Consider the following 19,044-nt stretch of genomic DNA (forward strand, 5'->3'; position numbering starts at 1 on the left):
AAGCATTTCCTCTAAGATCAGGAACAAGATAAGGATGTCCACTCTCACCACTATTATGCAACATAGTTTTGGAATTCCTAGCCACAGCAATCACAGAAGAAAAAGAAATAAAAGGCATCCAAATTGGAAAAGAAGTAAAGCTGTCACTGTTTGCAGATGACATGATACTATACATCGGGAATCTGAAAAATGCCACCAGAAAACTATTAGAGTTAATCAATGAATTTGGTAAAGTTGCAGGATACAAAATTAATGCACAGAAATCTCTTGCATTCCTATACACTAATGATAAAAAATCTGAAGGAGAAATTAAGGAAACACTCCCATTTACCATTGCAACAAAAAGAATAAACTACCTAGGAATAAACCTACCTAGGGAGACAAAAGACCTGTATGCAGAAAACTATAAGACACTGATGAAGGAAATTAAAGATGATACCAACAGATGGAGAGATATACCATGTTCTTGCATTGGAAGAATCAATATTTTGAAAATGAATATACTATCCAAAGCAATCTACAGATTCAATGCAATCCCTATCAAATTACCAATTGCATTTTTTACAGAACTAGAACAAATCATCTTAAAATTTGTATTGAGACACAAAAGACCCTGAACAGCCAAAGCAGTCTTGAGGGAAAACAACGGAGCTGGAGGAATCAGACTCCCTGACTTCAGACTATACTGCAAAGCTACTAGTAATCAAGACAATATGGTACTGGCACAAAAACGGAAACATAGATAAATGGAACAAGATAGAAAGCCCAGAGATAAACCCACGCACCTATGGTCAACTAATCTATGACAAAGGAGGTAAGGATATACAATGGAGAAAAGACAGTCTCTTCAATAAGTGGTGCTGGGAAAACTGGACATCATGTAAAAAATGAAATTAGAATACTCCCTAACACCATACACAAAAATAAACTCAAAATGGATTCGAGACCTAAATGTAAGACCAGACACTATAAAACTCTTAGAGGAAAACATAGGAAGAACACTCTTTAACATAAATCACAGCAAGATCTTTTTTGATCCACCTCCTAGAGTAATGGAAGTAAAAACAAAAATAAACAAATGGGACCTAATGAAACTTAAAAGCTTTTGCACAGCAAAGGAAACCATAAACAAGATGAAAAGACAACCCTCAGAATGGGAGAAAATATTTGCAAACAAATTAATGGACAAAGGATTAATCTCCAAAATATATAAACAGCTCATGCAGCTCAGTATTGAAGAAACAAACAACCCAATCCAAAAATGGACAGAAGACCTAAATAGACATTTCTCCAAAGAAGACATACAGATGGCCAAGAAGCACATGAAAAGCTGCTCAACATCGCTAATTATTAGAGAAATGCAAATCAAAACTACAATGAGGTATTACCTCACACCAGTTAGAATGGGCATCATCCAAAAATCTACAAACAACAAATGCTGGAGAGGGTGTGGAGAAAAGGGAATCCTCTTGCACTGTTGGTGGGAATGTAAACTGATTCAGCCACTATGGAGGTTCCTTAGAAATCTAAAAAAAAAATTACTATGACCCAGCAATCCCACTACTGGGTGTATACCCAGAGAAAACACATAATTCAAAAAGACACATGCACCCCAATGTTCATTGCAGCACTATTTACAATAGCCAGGTCATGGAAGCAACCAAAATGCCCATCGATAGACGAATGGATAAAGAAGTAGTGGTACATATATACAATGGAATATTACTCAGCCATAAAAAGGAACGAAATTGAGTCATTGTTGAGACGTGGATGGACCTACAGACTGTCATACAGAGTGAAGTAAGTCAAAAAGAGAAACACAAATATCGTATATTAACACATATATGTGGAACCTAGAAAAATGGTACAGATGAACCAGTTTGCAGGGCAGAAATTGAGACACAGATGTAGAGAACAAACGTATGGACACCAAGGGGGGAAAGCCACAGGGCGGTGGGGGTTGGGGATGGTGGTGTGATGAATAGGGCGATTGGGATTGACATGTATACACTGATGTGTATAAAATTCATGACTAATAAGAACCTGCTGTATAAAAAAATAAATAAAATAAAATTCAAAAATTATAAAAAACAACAAAAACAAAACAAACAAACAAAAATGGACAGACAGAACCCTAGGACAAATGGTAAAAGCAAAGCTATACAGACCAAATCACACACAGAAGCATACACATACACACTCACAAGAAGGGAAAAAGGGAAAAAAATATATATATATCCTTGCTCCCAAAGTCCGCCTCCTCAATTTGGGATGATTCGTTGTCTATTCAGGTATTCCACCAATGCAGGGTACATCAAGTTGATTGTGGAGATTTAATTCTCTGCTCCTGAGGCTGCTGGGAGAGATTTCCCTTTCTCTTCTTTGTTCGTACAGCTCCTGGGATTCAGCTTTGGATTTGGACCCGCCTCTGCGTGTAGGTCGCCTGCAGGCATCTGTTCTTCCCTCAGACAGGATGGGGTTAAAGGAGCAGCTGCTTCGGGGGCTCGGGCTCACTCAGGCATGGGGGAGGGAGGGCTATGGATGCGGGGCGAGCCTGCTGCGGCAGAGGCGGGTGTGACGTTGCACCAGCCTGAGGCGTGCTGTGTGTTCTCCCAGGGAAGTTGTCCCTGGGTCATGAGACCCTGGCAGTGGTAGGACAGGGGAAGGTGTGGATAGTGCCCTGTGCTTGCACACAGGCTTCTTGGTGGTGGCAGCAGCAGCCTTAGCGTCTCATGCCCGTCTCTGGGGTCCACACTGATAGCCGCGGTTCGCGCCCGTCTCTGGAGCTCCTTTGAGCAGCGCTGCTAATCCCCTCTCCTATCGCACCAGGAAACAAGAGGCAAGAAAAAGTCTCTTGCCTCTTAGGCAGTTGCAGACCTTTTCCTGGACTCCCTCCCGGCCAGCTGTGGCGCACTAGCCCCCTTCAGGCAGTGTTCACGCCACCAACCCCAGCCTTCTCCCTGGGATCCAACCCGACCGAAGCCCGAGCCTCAGCCCCCAGCCCCCGCCCACCCCGGCGGGTGAGCAGACAAGCCTCTCGGGCTGGTGAGTGCTGGTCGGCACCGATCCTCTGTGCGGGAATCTCTCCGCTTTGCCCTCCGCACCCCTGTAGCTGCGCTCTCCTCCGTGGCTCCGAAGCTTCCCCCCTCCGCCACCTGCAGTCTCCGCCCGCGAAGGGGCTTCCTAGTGCGTGGAAACCTTTCCTCCTTCACAGCTCCCTCCCACTGGTGCAGGTCCCGTCCCTATTCTTCTGTCTCTGTTTTTTCTTTTTTCTTTTGCCCTACCCAGGCACGTGGGGAGTTTCTTGCCTTTTGGGAGGTCTGAGTTTTTCTGCCAGCGTTCAGTAGGTGTTCTGTAGGAGTTATTCCACATGTAAATCTGTATTTCTGATGTACTTGTGGGGAGGAAGGTGATTTCCACGTCTTACTCTTCCGCCATTTTGAAGCCTCTCCCTATCATATGGTTTTTATCCTTCATTTTGTTAATATGGTGTATCACATTGATTGATTTGCGTATATTGAAGAATCCTTGCATTGCTGGGATAAATCCCACTTGATCGTGGTGTATGATCCTTTTAATGTGCTGTTGGATTCTGTTTGCCAGCATTTGGTGAGGATTTTTGCATCTATGTTCATTAGTGGTATTGGCCTATAGTTTTCTTTTTTTGTGACATCTTTGTCTGATTTTGATATGAGAGTGTTGGTGGTCTTGTAGAATGAGTTTGGGAGTGTTCCTCCCTCTGCTATATTTTGGAAGAGTATGAGAAGGATAGGTGTTAGCGCTTCTCTAAATGTTGATAGAATTCACCTGTGAAGCCATCTGGTCCTGGGCTTTTGTTTGTTGGAAGATTTTTAATCACAGTTTGAATTTCAGTGCTTGTGATTGGTCTGTTTATATTTTCTATTTCTTCCTGGTTCAGTCTTGGAAGCTTGTGCTTTTCTAAGAATCTGTCCATTTCTTCCAGGTTGTCCATTTTATTGGCATATAGTTGCTTGTAGTAATCTCTCATGTTCCTTTGTATTTCTGCAGTGTCAGTTGTCACTTCTCCTTTTTCATTTCTAATTCTGTTGATTTCAGTCTTCTCCATTTTTTTCTTCATGAATCTGGCTAATGGTTTAACAATTTTGTTTATCTTTTCAGAGAATGAGCTTCTAGTTTTATTGATCTTTGCTACTGTTTCCTTCGTCATGTATTATTTTAAAATGACCTACTTAATCATCACCAGGGCCTTTCATGTTCCAAAACCAGAGAGGGAACCAGTAGAGGAAATGTTTGTAATCAGAATAGTTCAGAGGAGAAGGTAATTTTAAGTAGATGTCTTTGCCTATGCCCCAAATTGTATACTATTTTTCCTGTCAACCTCAGCTTCATAGACTGCCGGTCTCCAGCCGTGACATTCTATTTATGAAAAAAATTAACTAGACTTTCTGCTAAGGAATTTTTTTTATTCCTCTTGTTTTCTAGATTGATGGGGTATATTATTCATTATTATTTTTATAATGATTATAATACAATGAATAAATATCTTACCTTTCTTTTAGGAATGCCAAGTAATTTCTATAAAAGCATATAATTATATATAAAGCATATATTTTATATATATTTACATTAGAATATTTCCATTAAGTCAATGTGAGATGAGATGGTAGATTTTTTTTTTTAAGTAATTAATTAATGTATTTATTTTTGGCTGTGTTGGGTCTTCGTTTCTGAGCAAGGGCTTTCTCCAGTTGTGGCAGGCGGGGGCCACTCTTCATCGCAGTGCGTGGGTCTCTCACCATCGCGGCCTCTCTTGTTGCAGAGCACAGGCTCCAGACGTGCAGGCTCAGTAGTTGTGGCTCACGGGCCCAGCTGCTCTGTGGCATGTGGGATCTTCCCAGACCAGGGCTCGAACCCGTGTCCCCTGCATTGGCAGGCGGATTCTTAACCACTGCGCCACCAGGGAAGCCCGAGATGGCAGATGTTTTTATTTTTATTTTATAGGCAAATAAATTGTAGCAGATGCTGTTGTGCCCCACCCATACAGGGTCTTATCACTACACTGCTGGCCTGACACTTTCCCGCTACCCAGAGCCATATCTCTTTGCTGGAAATAGGCAAGGCTACTCTTCCCCACTCACTGGAGACAGAATTACCAAGGGGAATCAACCACCCTTTACCATGACTGATTTCAGTTGATGTATAAATACGCCAGCTCTCTCTATCCTCAGCAGTGTTACACGTTTGCAGTGTGTTACACGTTTGCAGTGTGTTACACCTTTTCAGTATGTCTTGTTATATTTCCCACAGCTTCTCGACAGAATTAAGTTCCAGCTTAATTTTAGGGGCAACTGGTTTAATAATGTGCCCTTAATAATGTGTCCCTTCCCTGTTTTACTACTTCACTCTGCTACTGTGTTTCTTCTACTAATGTTGTGCTGGTAAACTGGTGCTCAAAACACAAAGAAAACAAAAAACAACAAAAACAGCCCTGATGTGTAGCACCTGTTGATTTCCATGGTGTGAATACTGCTGCTTGGTCTATTTCAAGCTCCTAATGCAACATCACTGAACATGGAACTGAGGAGAGATGTGCACAGTCAGTTCTCCCAGGCATCATGAGCTTCCTCCAGTACACGACTCCCTGTACCTCCTAAATGAACTGTTTGCATGCAAATCCTTTCTTCGGCGTCTGTTTCTGGGGGAATACAAAGTAAAACAGAAAATAGAGAAACTAGGTAAATCCTTAGGTGTGGACATGAGGTCAGCATCTGAAGGAATGCTTTATTATTACCAAATAAATTATATGGTAAGATGTGATATTATTTTGCCATTTTCTTAGACTTTCACTTAGTTGTCAAATAGTAGTGCATTAAGTACATGCTGCTTTATAGAGAAAAGTGAAAGGACTTATAATTTTATTATTACAAACACTGTGAAGCAGATAATAAAATCCTGTATTACAGCATTATCCCATAATATTCTGCCAAAAGGCCTGATTTCTCTCCATTCATTGCTTTGCTGCATCAGTTTCACTAGCCTTGTCTGTACTCATGTTTGTTCATGTAATTAGCAAGATTAATTTCGCCTAGTAAGATTAAGAACCATAACATATTTATTGTATTCTTCAGAAGAACAGAAATTAATCAGTCTTGGGCTTTTCCTTTTTTTAAAAAAATTGCTAAAAGATGTTAAGAACCTCCTAACTTTTGAGAACATTGCCTTGAAGTCACTTTTAAAAAAACTTTTTTCCACTGCCAAGACATTCCAAGCAGCTCAACTCCTTTTGCTTTTCCTTTGCAACATAGGCTCCATACTGCCAGCATATGAACGGTGCTGGAAACTGCAGGAATTACCCTCCAGTGTGCAAAATGAAAGGATTTCAACTATCAGAAACATTCCACTTTGGCTTCCTAGAAAAATGGGTCAGTGTGCCAAATACAATATATGGTATGAATTGGATGCTAAGAGAAACTTGGATGACTGACTCACACACAGTTCTCAGTACTTCTGAAAACCTTCTTTTAAGAATTATTCCATGCTTCTCTGGTAGAAACAAATGTGAGTTTTGGAGGTAAACAGTAAATAATCATTTCCCCCAACTTTACTGACCCTACATACAGATTTTAATCCCTCCTTTACTATATTTGTATTCATGGTTCCCTCAATATCCTCTTCTATTTAAGTTCCTCTTTGAATTATTTTTTATTTAATTCTTAAATAAAAGAGCCCAAGACTATAAAGCATTTTGCGATTATTAAAGCACTAACTGTCCATGATTTTGTGGCACAGCAGTACATACTGAGCCTACTTATGCAAATTAAGAGTGAATAAATTGTAGACTAAGCCATGGGCAGACTGTTTAGGCCTGGGAAGAGACATGATCATTTAGTTCACTCAAAAAGCCATTTATCAAATGTCTACTTTGTATTGGGAACTGAATGTGCTAAGAGTAGTCTAAGGGAATATGGAGAAGTTAACACCTTACTCACTGTTGTTGTCATTGTTTTTAAACCTTGGTCAGTTATTACCATGTCTTGCATTTATTGATTTGTGTATTTATCTTACCCTCTTCATTAGATTTTAAACACTTTCAAGACAGACACTTGGTCTTATATCATTTGTCTAAGTGCGTCGTAGGTACTTGACAAAAAGTGTTAAACTGAACTGAATTTGAGACAGGCTGGGACCTGGGGCCCTTTGCTGGGACCTGGGACCCTTTGCTGCAGTGCTGCAATGCTTGTACCTGGACACATCTCTCCTCAAGCAATAAAATACAAAGAAATTGTATGGGACTAAAAATAATTGTGTGCATTCACAGTTGGGGCAAATTCTGGACCCAAAAGATACAGAGACCAAAAAATCCCACTGCCACTTTTAAAGAGCCTGGAGTAAAAACAGGGTGTGGGGAGCAAAAGCAGGGTACTGCGCATGCCCCCTGCACACAACATCACCTAACGGGTGGGCAAAACACCTAAGCCACCCCTCTGGCTTGACCCTTGGACACGCCCCTACCCTCACCGCATGTAAGAAACAAGCTTGCCCCACCCTTGGGGAGTGAGCAAGCACTCCCCTCTGCTGCAGCAGGGACGCAAATAAAGCCTTGCCTGAATTTCTTGTCTGGCCTCTAGTCAGTTTCTATTGATTGGAGAAGGCCAAGAACCCTGGTTGGACTACCAGTTGTAAAATAGATAGCTAGTGGGAAGCAGCCACATAGCACAGGGATATCAGCTCGGTGCTTTGCGACCACCTAGAGGGGTGGGATAGGGAGGGTGGGAGGGAGGCGCAAGAGGGAGGGGATATGGGGATATATGTATATGTACAGCGGATTCACTTTGTTATGCAGCAGAAACTAACACACCTTTGTAAAGGAATATACTCCAATAAAGATGTTAAAAAAAAAGAATTTATCATGGAACTGTGGTCCTTAATATAACAAATCTAAATGCCTTTATTCATTCACTCAATAAATATTTATTGAAGCTTTCCTAGCTCCAAGGACACAACAGTGAAAAAAAAAAAAAAAAAACAAAGAACCCTGGTTGCTAACAGAGAGGTGAACGCCTTTTTTTTAGTCCTGTGCTTAAGCCAGTAACAGAATTTAGGATTCCTGGCTTTACATTCTCAGCTGCTTTACCTTTTATTTATAACTTGTAACATAATTTGTGACATAAATGTCCTTTGTGTCTAAAGAGTTTATTATTAATGGGACCCCTTGAGTGCTTAATATGGCAACATTTATAAATGTATATTTGGATACTATTTTTTAAGTGTTAGATTTTATTCTGACTCAGCATATTGATTCTTTCACTGGCTCCTGTAAATGTGGCCCAAAGTCGTGGGTGGCAAAAATGCAGCCTGTGGACCACATGTGTTTTCTAGGCCAGTGGTCCCCAAACATTTTAGCACCAGGGAACGGTTTTGTGGAAGACAATTTTTCCACTGACTGGGGTGGGGGGGTGGGGGATGTTTCAGGTGGCAATGCGAGCGGTGGTTCAGGCAGCAATGCAAGCAATGGGGAGCGATGGGGAGCGGCAGATGAAGCTTCGGTTGCTGGCACGCCACTCACCTCCTGCTGTGCGGCCCGGTTCCTAACAGGCCGCGGACTGGTACTAGTCCACGGCCCAGGGATTGGGGACCCCTGCTCTGGGCCATATTCAAAACATGAAGAGTTCTTAAATTCCAGATGAAACTTGGGCTTCTGGTACAACTTGCCTAAGAGGAGCCATGTCTAAGAGATTCTGAGCCAGTGACGGGGCTGGCTGAAAAATGCATTGACCACCCTTACCCGCTTCACAGTCTTTAGCCTTCAACCCAGTTCTCAAGCTTCAGCCTGCTTTTAATTGAGTACTTGGGAATCCACAAGAAATCTTTGCACACACTTTTCTGTTTGCCACTCTCTTCTCCAACTTGATTCTGTCAGTTTTGCCCTTGTGTCTCCTTCACTTTATTCTAGTCCTTTCCTCTCCTCCTCCATTTCCCTACCTCACACTTCTCCCCAACCCCTCCCAGAAAAAGAAAAACCCAACACCCTGGCTGGGTCGGTTTGACTTAACTTTTGCTGAAGCCTTATACCAAAGAGGTATAATTCTGTGATGTGAATTAAACTTGAGTGTAAGAGTGAGATTGTACTATAAACAAGATTAAAACCAGTCAACCTGTGGATGATGAATGTGTGGCATGTGCGGTCAGTTGCTCCTCCTGTACCTACAGTGTGCATTATTACTCTGTCCTAGAGCTCTGTTCCATTGAGACTGGACATGACTCAAGAATCCTTCTTAACACTGAGTTTCCAGTATCTACTACCTTCAACTTTTTTTTAATCTTCTTTTGAATTTCTTCTCTTCTTGGGTGGGAAAAACTAGTCTTTAAAGGAGAGGTTTCTTCAAGTGTGGTTTCTGGGCCAGCAGCATGAGTATCACTGGGAAACTTGTTAGAAATGTAAATTCTCTGGCTCCAACCCAGAGTCAGAGACTCTGGGAATAGGACCCAGGAATCTGTGGGGTATTTGTGTGTGTGTGACAAAATATACATGAGATAAACATGCCCTTTAAACCATTTGTATGGTGTTCAATTTAGTAGTGTTCAGTGCATTAACACTGTTGTGTAACCATCACCATTATCCATTTCCAGAACTTCTTCCATCATTTCAAACAGAAACTCCATACCCATTAAATAACAGCTCCCCATTTCCTCCACCCTACTCCCCAGTCTCTCTATTCCACTGCCTATCTTTATAAACTTGCCTACTCTAGATACCTCACATAAATGGAATCATACAATATTTGTCTTTCTGTGTCTGGCTTATTTCATTTAGCATAATGTTTTAAAGATTCATCTATGTTGGAGCATGTATCTAAATTTCATTTTTTTAACAGCTGAATAATATTCCATTGTATGTATAGAAGACCTTTTGTTTAGCCATTGACCTATTGACGGATATTTGTGTTGTTTGCATCTTTTAGCTATTATGGATAATGCTACTATGAACATTGGTGTACAGTATATGGGTCTCTGCTTTCAATTCTTGTGAGTATATACTAAGTGGAATTGCTGGATCATATGGTAATTCTGTGTTAACTCTTTGAAGAACTGCCAAACTATTTTCTACAGTGGCTGCACCTTTTTACATTTACACCAGCAATGTACACAGGTTCTAATTTCTCCACATCCTTATCAATACTTGCGTTTAATCTTTTTTTTTTTTTTAATAATAGCTATCCTAATGGGTGTGAATCAGTATCTCACTGTGGTTTTGATAAGCATTTCCCTAGTGACTAGTGACATAAGCATCTTTTCATGTGCTTATTGGTCATTGGTATATCTTCTTTGGAGAAATATCTATTCAAGTCCTTTGCCCACATTTTGAATCGGGTTGTTAATTTTTTGTTGCTGAGTTTTAGGATTTATATTTTATATGTATCTTTTTAAAGTTATATATTAATATATCTTTATATTCTGGATATTAATTCTTCATCAGATATATGATTTGCAAGTGTTTTCTCCCATTCTGTGGGTTATCTTTTCACTCTCTTGATAGCATCCTTTGATGCACAAATGTTTTAAATTTTCATGAAGTTCAATTATCTATTTATTTTTCTTTTGTTTCTTGTACTTCTGGTGTCATGTCCAAGAAATCGTTGCCAAATCCAAAAAAAAAAAAAACCAAAGAGCCCTGGTTGGTAACAGAGGTTACCAAGGTCATTAAAACTTCCCCCTATGTTTTTTTCTAAGAGCTTTAGAGTTTTTAGCTCTTGTATTTAGGTTCTTGATCCATTTTGAATTAATTTTTGTTTATGGTTGAAGATAAGGGTCCAGGTTTATTCTTTTGCATATGGATAGTCAGTTTTCCCAGCATCATTTGTTGAAAAGACTGTCCTTTCCCCATTGAATAACCTTGACACTCTGGAAGCAATCTTTGTTTTAACTAGGACTTGAGGTAACTCCAATGCATACTCATTTTAACTGTGCTTTATCCTTTATCTTACACTTAACCAACCTAAGATTGCAACAGTCATAACCAAATGGTCTTCCCAATGCATAGAAGGCATATTATCTTGAAAATTATTACCAATCTCACTGCAGTAACCTAATGGGAATCCTAGACAATGAGAGAGCTCTTAACAAAAATGAAAATGTTACCAACTTAAATCCATACTTGTTATGACCAATAAGTGATCCACTGAATTTCTCTCATTGCCCTGTTACAGTTAACCGTAAGAAAAGACCCATGACATTTGGTTAATTGGGCTCTAGAAATACAATTTTCTTACAGACACTCAAAAAGCTTATATACAGTCTTTGAAAGATTTTTACCAAACTTGATTTTAAACTTGTTTATGGTAAGCAATGTGCATCTCAAGTTTAGTGTAGTAAGTTAACAAGACTAAAAATTTTAAAGCTCTGCTGAATTTTGTACTAAAGCCTGATTTGAATCATGCTAAATTGGTACTTAGCTTTCATGCATTAACGAAAAAAGAGTCTAACACATCATAAATAAATCTACATATACAGTTAAAAGTCTGCTTGTATACAGCCAAGCTAAACCAGCCATATCTAAGTGGGGCAATGATATGTCCAAGCTTTGTAGCAATACCTAGAAATTTATCTTCAACATAGCCCTGGAAGAGAAAGAGTTACATCAAACATTTCAAAATCCAGTGACATAGATTGATTTCTACTTATTATTTAGATATTCAGGTTTATTTAACTGACAAATTAGAATTTATATTTTAGTTAGCTGTATCTTTCAATGGTCAGTCATCATGCAACCCTGAAATAAATGTTAGCTGATTAAAGTAGTAAAGGTTAAAACATTTAAACCACAGGCTATAGATTTAGAAAAAATCAAGTCAACATGTATAAAGGGAAGAATTATTACAGGATTTATGAAATCTGGCCCAAACAAATTAATTCATCAGTTTAGGCAAAGGTCCGTCAATGAATTCAAGAGCCTTTTCAAAAAGAAAAATATCCATTGCAATTTAAACTTCTGTTTTTAAGTGAATGTTGTGGATTATTCCTTCTGAAAAAGGATACAACAGTTTACACAAATGTATTGAAAGTTAATTTGAAACTACTCTTGTGTATTCCAGGATCAGGGGACAATCCATAGGGGATTTGTGCTATTACTGTACTCTCCACCCCTTCTTGGTGATAGAAGGGAATTTGAACCTCATGGGACTGAAAGATGTTACAACAAACCATGATGCCAAATTTCAGGAAGAGATCACTAGATGAGTATGCAAGGCCTCTACCTACCTGTGTTGGATTTAATAAAAAGGTGTATTTAATGGGAGATTTAAAGGCACTTCCAAGGATATACATATATATCATATACATATACATACACATACACCATATACCATATATATGTACATACATACATACATTTCTGCATTACACATTTATTTAGAACCTAATCTTCAAATTAGAAGAAACTCCACTGTATTTTGAGCTATGTAAGGCAGGTATTACACACATGTAATAGATAAGGAAACTAAATCTCAGAATCATTACATGAATTTGTTCAGGAATGCATAGTTAGCAAGTGGCAGGACTTAAATTTAAACTAATGACATTTGATACTGGGGCATTGTTCTTTCTTTTGCAACACATTACCTTCCTAGCCATTCCCAGCTGTGTTTACATAGATAATTAGGGCTCATCAGAGGTCACCTACACTTCCTACTTAAAGTGTGATCTGTGGACCCGCAGTATTGGCATTTCTTGAGAGCATGTTAAAATGCAGACACTCAGGCCCCACCCCAGACCTAGTGAATCAGAATCTACATTTTTTTTTTAAACATCTTTATTGGAGTATAATTGCTTTACAATGGTATGTTACTTTCTGCTTTATAACAAAGTGAATCAGTTATACATATACATATGTTCCCATATCTCTTCCCTCTTGCATCTCCCTCCCTCCCACCCTCCCTATCCCACCCCTCTAGGTGGTCACAAAGCACTGAGCTGATCTCCCTGTGCTATGCGGATGCTTCCCACTAGCTATCTATTTTACATTTGGTAGTGTATGTATGTCCATGACACTCTCTCACCCTGTCACATCTCACCCCTCCCCCTCCCCATATCCTCAAGTCCATTCTCTAGTAGGTCTGTGTCTTTATTCCCGTCTTGCCACTAGGTTCTTCATGACCTTTTTTATTTTCCCTTAGATTCCATATATATGTGTTAGCATACTGTATTTGTTTTTCTCTTTCTGACTTACTTCACTCTGTATGACAGACTCTAACTCCATCCACCTCATTACAAATACCTCCATTTCATTTCTTTTTATGGCTGAGTAATATTCCATTGTATATATGTGCCACATCTTCTTTATCCATTCATCCAATGATGGACACTTAGGTTGCTTCCATGTCCTGGCTATTGTAAATAGAGCTGCAATGAACATTTTGGTACATGACACTTTTTGAATTATGGTTTTCTCAGGGTATATGCCCAGTAGTGGGATTGCTGGGTCATATGGTAGTTCTATTTTTAGTTTTTTAAGGAACCTCCATACTGTTCTCCATAGTGGCTGTATCAATTTACATTCTCACCAACAGTGCAAGAGTGTTCCCTTTCCTCCACACCCTCTCCAGCATTTATTGTTTCTAGATTTTTTGATGATGGCCATTCTGACCTGTGTGAGATGATATATCATTGTAGTTTTGATTTGCATTTCTCTAATGATTAATGATGTTGAGCATTCTTTCATGTGTCTGTTGGCCATCTGTATATCTTCTTTGGAGAAATGTCTATTTAGGTCTTCTGCCCATTATTGGATAGGGTTGTTTATTTTTTTGTTATTGAGCTGCATGAGCTGCTTGTAAATCTTGGAGATTAATCCTTTGTCAGTTGCTTCATTTGCAAATATTTTCTCCCATTCTGAGGGTTGTCTTTTGGTCTTGCTTATGGTTTCCTTTGCTGTGCAAAAGCTTTTAAGTTTCATTAGGTCCCATTTGTTTATTTTTGTTTTTATTTCCATTTCTCTAGGAGCTGGGTCAAAAAGGATCTTGCTGTGATTTATGTCATAGAGTGTTCTGCCTATGTTTTCCTCTAAGAGTTTGATAGTGTCTGGCCTTACACTTAGGTCTTTAATCCATTTTGAGTTTATTTTTGTGTATGGTGTTAGGGAGTGTTCTAATTTCATACTTTTACATGTAGCTGTCCAATTTTCCCAGCACCACTTATTGAAGAGGCTGTCTTTTCTCCACTGTATATGCTTGCCTCCTTTATCAAAGTTAAGGTGACCATATGTGCGTGGGTTTATCTCTGGGCTTTCTATCCTGTTCCATTGATCTATATTTCTGTTTTTGTGCCAGTACCAAACTGTCTTGATTACTGTAGCTTTGTAATATAGACTGAAGTCAGGGAGCCTGATTCCTCCAGCTCCATTTTTCGTTCTCAAGATTGCTTTGGCTATTCGGGGTCTTTTGTGTTTCCATACAAATTGTGAAATTTTTTGTTCTAGTTCTGTGAAAAATGCCATTGGTAGTTTGATAGGGATTGCATTGAATCTGTAGATTGCTTTGGGTAGTAGAGTCATTTTCACAATGTTGATTCTTCCAATCCAAGAACATGGTGTATCTCGCCATCTATTTGTATCATCTTTAATTTCTTTCATCAGTGTCCTATAATTTTCTGCATACAGGTCTTTTGTCTCCTTAGGTAGGTTTATTCCTAGATATTTTATTCTTTTTGTTGCAATGGTAAACGGGAGTGTTTTCTTAATTTCACTTTCAGATTTTTCATCATTAGTATATAGGAATGCAAGAGATTTCTGTGCATTAATTTTGTATCCTGCTACTTTACCAAATTCATTGATTAGCTCTAGTAGTTTTCTGGTAGCATCTTTAGGATTCTCTATGTATAGTATCATGTCATCTGCAAACAGTGACAGCTTTACTTCTTCTTTTCCAGTTTGGATTCCTTTGATTGCTTTTTCTTCTCTGATTGCTGTGGCTAACACTTCCAAAACTATGTTGAATAATAGTGGTGAGAGTGGGCAACCTTGTCTTGTTCCTGATCTTAGTGGAAATGGTTTCAGTTTTTCACCATTGAGGACAATGTTGGCTGTGGGTTTGTCATATATGGCCTTTATTATTTTGAGGAAAGTTCCCTCTATGCCTACTTTCTGCAGGGCTTTTATCACAAATGGGTGTTGAATTTTGTCAAAAGCTTTTTCTGCATCTATTGAGATGATCATATGGTTTTTCTCCTTCAATTTGTTAATATGATGTATTAACGTTGATTGATTTGCGTATATTTGATTTGCGTATATTGAAGAATCCTTGCATTCCTGGAATAAATACTTGCATTCCTGGAATAAACCTTGCATAATCCTTGCATTCCTGGAATAAACCCCACTTGATCATGGTGTATGATCCTTTTAATGTGCTTTTGGATTCTGTTTGCTAGTATTTTGTTGAGGATATTTGCATCTATGTTCATCAGTGATATTGGCCTGTAGTTTTCTTTCATTGTGACATCTTTGTCTGGTTTTGGTATCAGGGTAATGGGGGCCTCGTAGAATGAGTTTGGGAGTGTTCCTCCCTCTGCAATATTTTGGAAGAGTTTGAGAAGGATAGGTGTTAGCTCTTCTCTAAATGTTTGATAGAATTCGCCTGTGAAGCCATCTGGTCCTTGGGTTTTGTTTGTTGGAAGATTTTTAATCACAGTTTCCATTTCAGTGCTTGTGATTGGTCTGTTCATATTTTCTATTTCTTCCTGGTTCAGTCTCGGTAGGTTGTGCATTTCTAAGAATCTGTCCATTTCTTCCAGGTTGTCCATTTTATTGGCATAGAGTTGCTTGTAGTAATCTCTCATGATCATTTGTATTTCTGCAGTGTCAGTGGTTACTTCTCCTTTTTCATTTCTAATTCTATTGATTTGAGTCTTCTCCTTTTTTCTCTTGATGAGTCTGGCTAATGGTTTATCAATTTTGTTTATCTTCTGAAAGAACCAGCTTTTAGTTTTATTGATCCTTGTTATTGTCCCCTCTATTTCTTTTTCATTTATTTCTGATCTGATCTTTATGATTTCTTTCCTTCTGCTAACTTTGGTGGTTTTTTGTTCTTCTTTCTCTAATTGCTTTAGGTGCAAGGTTAGGTTGTTTATTCGAGATGTTTCCTGTTTCTTGATGTAGGATTGTATTGCTATAAACTTCCCTCTTAGAACTGCTTTTGCTGCATCCCATAGGTTTTGGGTCGTCTTGTCTCCATTGTCATTTGTTTCTAGGTATTTTTTGATTTCCCCTTTGATTTCTTCAGTGATCACTTCGTTATTAAGTAGTGTATTGTGTAGCCTCCATGTGTTTGTATTTTTTACAGATCTTTTCCCGTAATTGATATCTAGTCTCATAGCATTGTGGTCGGAAAGATACTTGATACGATTTCAATTTTCTTAAATTTACCAAGGCTTAATTTGTGACCCAAGATATGATCCATCCTGGAGAATGTTCCATGAGCACTTGAGAAAAATGTGTATTCTGTTGTTTTTGGGTGGAATGTCCTATAAATATCAATTAAGTCCATCTTGTTTAATGTATCACTTAAAGCTTGTGTTTCCTTATTTATTTTCATTTTGGATGATCTGTCCATTGGTGAAAGTGGGGTGTTAAAGTCCCTTACTATGATTGTGTTATTGTCGATTTCCCCTTTTATGGCTGTTAGTATTTGCCTTATGTATTGAGGTGCTCCTATGTTGGGTGCATAAATATTTACAATTGTTATACCTTCCTCTTGGATCGATCCCTTGATCATGATATAGTGTCCTTCTTTGTCTCTTGTAATAGTCCTTATTTTAAAGTCTATTTTGTCTGATATGAGAATTGCTAGTACAGCTTTCTTTTGATTTCCATTTGCATGGAATATCTTTTTCCATCCCCTCACTTTCAGTTAGTATGTGTCCCTAGGTCTGAAGTGGGTATCTTGTAGACAGCATATATATGGGTCTTGTTTTTGTATCCATTCAGCCAGTCTGTGTCTTTTGGTGGGAGCATTTAATCCATTTACATTTAAGGTAATTATCGATATGTATGTTCCTATTCCTATTTTCTTAAATGTTTTGGGTTTGTTATTGTAGGTGTTTTCCTCCTCTCGTGTTTCTTGCCTAGAGAAGTTCCTTTAGCATTTGCTGTAAAGCTGGTTTGGTGGTGCTGAACTCTCTCAGCTTTTGCTTGTCTGTAAAGGTTTTAATTTCTCCATCAAATCTGAATGAGATCCTTGCTGGGTAGAGTCATCTTGGTTGTAAGTTTTTCTCCTTCATCACTTTAAATATGTCCTGCCACTGCCTTCTGGCTTGCAGAGTTTCTGCTGAAAGATCAGCTGTGAACCTTATGGGGATTCCCTTGTGTGTTATTTGTTGTTTTTCCCTTGCTGCTTTTAATATGTTTTCTTTATATTTAATTTTTGACAGTTTGATTAATATGTATCTTGGCATGTTTCTCCTTGGATTTATCCTGTATGGGACTCTCTGTGCTTCCAGGACTTGATTAACTATTTCCTTTCCCATATTAGGGAAGTTTTCAACTATAATCTCTTCATACATTTTCTCCGTCCCTTTCTTTTTCTCTTCTTCTTCTGGGACCCCTATAATTCAAATGTTGGTGCATTTAATGTTGTCCCAGAGGTCTCTGAGACTCTCCTCAGTTCTTTTCATTCTCTTTTCTTTATTCTGCTGTGCAGTAGTTATTTCCACTATTTTATCTTCCAGGTCACTTATCCATTCTTCTGCCTCAGTTATTCTGCTATTGATCCTGTCTAGAGTATTTTTAATTTCATTTATTGTGTTGTTCATCGTTGCTTGGTTCCTCTTTAGTTCTTCTATGTCCTTGTTAAATGTTTCTTGCATTTTGTCTATTCTATTTCCACGATTTTGGATCATCTTTACTATCATTATTCTGAATTCTTTTTCAGGTAGACTGCCTATTTCCTCTTCATTTGTTAGGTCTGGTGTGTTTTGACACTGCTCCTTCACCTGTTGTGTGTTTTTTTGTCTTCTCATTTTGCTTATCTTACTGTGTTTGGGGTCTCCTTTTCACAGGCTGCTGGTTCGTAGTTCCCGTTGTTTTTGGTATCTGTCCCCAGTGGCTAAGGTTGGCTCAGTGGGTTGTGTAGGCTTCCTGGTGGAGGGAACTAGTGCCTGTGTTCTGGTGGATGAGGCTGGATCTTGTCTTTCTGGTGGGCAGGTCCACATCTGGTGGTGTGTTTTGGGGTGTCTGTGGCCTTATTATGATTCTAGGCAGCCTCTCTGCTAATGGATGGGGCTGTGTTCCTGTCTTGCTAGTTGTTTGGCATAGGGTGTCCAGCACTGTAGCTTGCTGGTCGTTTAGTGAAGCTGGGTCTTGATGTTGAGATGGAGATCTCTGAGAGATTTTTGCCGTTTGGTATTACATGGAGCTGAGAGGTCTCCTGTGGACCAGTGTCCTGAAGTTGGCTCTCCCACATCAGAGGCACAGCCCTGATGCCTGGCTGGAGCACCAAGAGCCTTTCATCCACACGGCTCAGAATAAAAGGGAGAAAAAATAGAAAGAAAGAAAGAAAGAGGATAAAATAAAATAAAGCTATCATAATAAAAATAAGGAAAAAAATTATTAAGAATACATTTATTAAGAAAAAAGTTTTTTTAATTTTAAAAAATAGATTTATTATTTTCTATAAGAAAAAATAAGAAAAAAAATTAAGAAAAATTTCATTACGAAAAAAATATTTTTAATTTTTTAAAATAAAAAATATGAAAAAAATTATTTAAAAATTTGTTTGAATTTTTAAAAATAGAAAATAAGCAAAAAATTATTAAGAAAAAAAAATTTTTTAAGTAAAAAAAAAAAAAAAAACGGACGGACCAAACCCTAGGACTAATGGTGATAGCAAAGCTATACAGACAAAATCTCACCCAGAAGCACACACATGTACACTCACAAAAAAAGGAAAAGGGGGAAAATTAATATATCCTGTTCCCAAAAAGTCCACTTCCTGAACTTGGGATGATTCCTTGTCTATTCAGGTATTCAACAGATGCAGGCACATCAAGTTGTTTTTGGAGCTTTAATCCACTGCT

This window comes from Balaenoptera physalus (genome assembly GCF_965194825.1).
Source record: "Balaenoptera physalus genome assembly, chromosome: 7".
Classification (NCBI taxonomy): Eukaryota; Metazoa; Chordata; class Mammalia; order Artiodactyla; family Balaenopteridae; genus Balaenoptera; species Balaenoptera physalus.